Source organism: Propithecus coquereli, unplaced genomic scaffold, assembly GCF_000956105.1.
Source record: "Propithecus coquereli isolate 6110/MARCELLA unplaced genomic scaffold, Pcoq_1.0 Scaffold459, whole genome shotgun sequence".
Taxonomy (NCBI): domain Eukaryota; kingdom Metazoa; phylum Chordata; class Mammalia; order Primates; family Indriidae; genus Propithecus; species Propithecus coquereli.
Genome location: NW_012150385.1, coordinates 1566340 through 1570493, shown reverse-complemented (window position 1 = coordinate 1570493; position 4154 = coordinate 1566340).

Below are 4154 nucleotides of genomic sequence, written 5' to 3'. Positions count from 1 at the left end.
GCCCTTGTATTAATGCCCCATTGCTAGAAGCTCCGTGCAGGGCTGTGTGTTTGAGCACGGCGGGAGTGAAGAAGGGTCGCTTGGTTTCTTTCTGCTCCTCAAGACTGACGCCAAGCTTTGGAACCAGGGAGGAGGTCCAGAGAATACCGGTAAACTGGAGGAGGCTTGGGGTAGGTCAAGCAGTGCTCGTGGTGGTGGTGCTCGAGGTCAGTATCGGGAGGGATTAGAGTGATGGTGAGTGTCTTCTTAGAGGCCTTTGCTGTGATTTCTAGGTTTTTCACATTGGATTTATAATACTTTTAAAATTAGAAAAATTTTTGAAAGTTGATAGTTCGTAGTGATCTGTTAAACAACGCTAAGTCAGCAGCCTAGCGATTTTATGAACTGTGTGCAAGAATGTGTGACATTAGAAGGAAAATTCTCAGGCTGTTAGGGAAGCAGCCTGCTTTCCCATCCTATCCCTTTTCTATTTGATGTACACATCATCTATTAGTGGTTTAAACTATAACAGACTGATCTGGTCTCTACTGGCAAATAAATGTGGGACATGTGTGTTTATATAAAGTTCAGGTTCAATAAAAAATTAGAGGATACTAGCTTTTTTTTGCAGAATGAGAAGGTGGCAAGCCTTCTCTAAGGAACTTGAACTTCAGATAACATTTAACACCATCAAATTAGAGAACATTTTATAGAGGAAAAGTTAGGATTTAAAAAAATTAATCAAGGAGTTTATATAAACTTTGATGGAAAACTATTTTTCTCTAACTCGTATTTACCGCCATACAATGTGATTTGCAGAGCTGCTCAGAGGTGGATGGACTGACATGGTCACTTGCTAACAGCATGTTGAAATCCGTTGGTGTGTCCTTTGTTCTGCATCCTTAAGTACATTTGATGGTGGAAAATAGAATAACAAGAGTGACAGAGTTCTAACTGTAAGTGTCCAGGCCTTCTCCTTTTATGGTGAGTGGCTTTAGATGCTGGTTGGTGGCTGGTTCTTTTGAAATGTTTTTAAGATGGCACATGTGGCATTTGAGACTTAGGGCATGTGAGGATTCCCTCTGAGCACATTCTTTCTACCTTGGATCTTGCTATGAGCAAGTGGCTGCTAGGTATGTCTCTTTTTCTCTGACTCAAGAAAGATTTGGAAGCAGGAGGCAAAAACAGAAGCAGTATCCTGGCCTCACACCTGAACTGAAATTTTCAGAGCAGGAGTCAGGAAAGTGGAGAGACTCCCTAGTTGGAGGGATAGTGCCCTCCAGCCTGGAAGGGCATTTCCAGCAGTGTGGCCACTTTGCTGTTCAATTTCTTGGTTATTACATACAGAGTTGAGCAGCAGTGGCCATAACTGAACTCCAGGTTTGACTTTAGCTTAGTCCTTGGCTTCAAGTACAAAGTAGAAATTCAGGCTCAAGGGCAGAGATTTGGTTAATCACAAGCAGGAAGCCAAAACTTTGGGTCAGACTCTGCCTGGAGCTATTTGGAAGAAGGCTTTCCTTGCCCATCCTTGAGCCTCCTGGATTCTGACTGTTGTTGTTTGTGAATCCACAGGGGTCCACAGGGGTCTTTTATGGGACAGAAGAGTCTTTAGGAGCATGGCTTGTATTTTCATCCTCTCATGCATCTGGTGTTGTCTGGTTGTACTTTGCTCTCTCTCAACCTGGGTTGTCCTTCCTCAGACTTCAGAAGGATAGTGGTGACCCCCAAGTGAAGCTTCTTTCCTTAAGACTGGTGTATAGTCTCCCTTGAGTTAAAATCATTTGTTCGTTTTTCAAATAAACCAAAGCCCTTCAGTACTTCTGATGCCCTCAAGTTTGAGAAGCTCCAGTTTTTGCTCATTGATTGTTATTTTGTATCCCATAATAGGAAACTGGCAGATTATTTGGTAATGTGATACATCCTCTTATAACCCAGTTACCTTGTTTTGGGATCCACTTTGTTGAGTAATGATTTTGGTTAGTTGGAGTTTCCCAGAGGGGTCATCATTTATTGTTACTGTTAAAGATCTGAGGGGAAATCATTCTTCAAAATCTCTAGGTTCGTAAGCCTCCAACAGAGAATTTTACAGTTGTAAGTGTACATCAGTTAGGATGTTTTAGCTGCCAATGATGGAAAACCCAAATCTGGTTTAAACTAGCAGGGAGGTCCCAGAAGAAAAGTCCAGGGCTTCAGTATGGACTGCTCCAGGGCTGAACTAGCCTTTGGAGACCCAGGTGGCTTCTCTTCTATGCACAGCGTGTCACATCTTCTGGGAGAGAGAGGTTGGCTTCTGTGGCTCTCTTAAGGAGGAGTAACACTGGTGCCTCCAGCCAGGCCGGGTGGAGTCACAGGCAGAGTCACAGGCCATGTGAATCAGTCCCCCAGATGCCACTCCCCAGAGACAGGGTGGTGTGGGGCAGGGGGAGGGCAGGCTTTAGGTGCCCAGTCAGTGGAGGGCTGTGTGGGCCTCACCACGCAGGTAGCAGGTCACCTCTACCAGGGCCCTACACATGGCTTTGTGTGCTGGTTGAGGCTGTCAGAAATGGAGCCCAGGTCTCTTGGTGTTTTGTTTTAAAATTTTGAATGAGCATTCAGTACATGCCAGGCACTGTTCTCAGTGCTTTCGGTAAATTCTTTCATGAAGTGCTCACAGCAGTCTGCTGGGCAAGGGTGTCCTGCTGCCCCCTCTCTTGAAGACAGGGAGCTGGAGGGTCAGAGAGTTTAATAACATGCCCAAGGTCACATGGAGGTCAGGGGTGCCCTGGTCTAGACAGGCTGTCTGCAGATTCCACGCCCCCCACTATGCCCCCCTCTACGGCGTGTGATCTCCCAGCACGGTGGGGTTTCCACCAGGCACTCACCGCCTCAGAGTGACTAGATGATTTCTTTACCTTAGAAAGAAAATCATATGTTTTCAGTGTGGTAATCAACTGTGATTAATGGGATCCCATCTGCACATGCTAGACAAGGAGCGATATGGGAATTGTTAACTCAAGCTCCAGTTTGATTTTGTTTTTTTGCTTAAGCTTTATTGCTCAGTCAAATTTCATTTTTAAGCCAGAGTATTGATGACTTAATGAATTGTCCTTGGCTTCTCACGGGCTTTGTGTGTGCATGCCTGCCCACGGAAATACCATTTTAGAGATGAGTCTGCTGCCGGGATCAGGATGGTGACAAGCCCTGAGCCTCTGCCAGCCCTGTCTCCTTTGGGGTCACAGATGGCATCAAACCATAGACAGGAGAAGGAACTTCAAACAATATAATGAAACATTCACTGATGATAGTTTTAGTTTTAAGGGCACAGGAATGTAATAAATAATTATAGATTATTTAAAAATTAACAGGGAATCTGCTCAGTCTAGACTCAGTGAGGTGGTGTCACAACCTCAGGAGAGCTCCTTGTATCCAGAATGCCTCTACCTGCCCTGTACTCAGGTGGCCCGGGGAGGGACCTGCTGTACTGTCTGGCCATGTGGCCTTGGGGCTTCCAGCTGTGTTCCTGGAGGAGGGCAAAACTAGGCAGACAAAAATGGGCAGCACATCAGTCCCCCAACATGGGAGAGGTGACAGGACCTTGAACAGGCTACTGGGACGCGTGTGAAACTGAGGACTCCCTGTCCGTGATAACCAGGAGGGTGGCACCTTCTGCCCCAGGATTCCTGAGGGAGGCTGCAGCTTGGCCACTTAGCTCCCTGGGTTCAAGTGACCTTTTTCTGCTCTCCATGGACCTAAAGGAAGGGAAGTGACAGGTTGAGTTTTCCTCTCTGACTCTAGTCAGGTCAGAAATATGGATGCCTGATTTCTGAACCCCACAGTCTATGATACTGGCATAGTTACTGGTCATTTCATTTCTGGAAGTGCTCCTCAGGAAACTGCCTCCAGCGGGGTGTTCGCAGGGGTCCAGACTGAAGTGGACACGGTCCACAGCCTACATAGTTCAAGACCAGCCAGGCCTATCGCTATGGCAAAGTCTAAAAACACAGTTGATGGTTGTATGCTGCCATGTGGCTTTAAAATGAAGCAATTCTTGATATATTTTATTTAATTCTTTTTTTTTTTTTTTTTTTTTGAAACAGAGTCTCACTGTGTTGCCCGGGCTAGAGTGCCATGGCGTCAGCCTAGCTCACAGCAACCTCAGACTCCTGGGCTCAAGCAATCCTTCTGCCTCAGCCTCC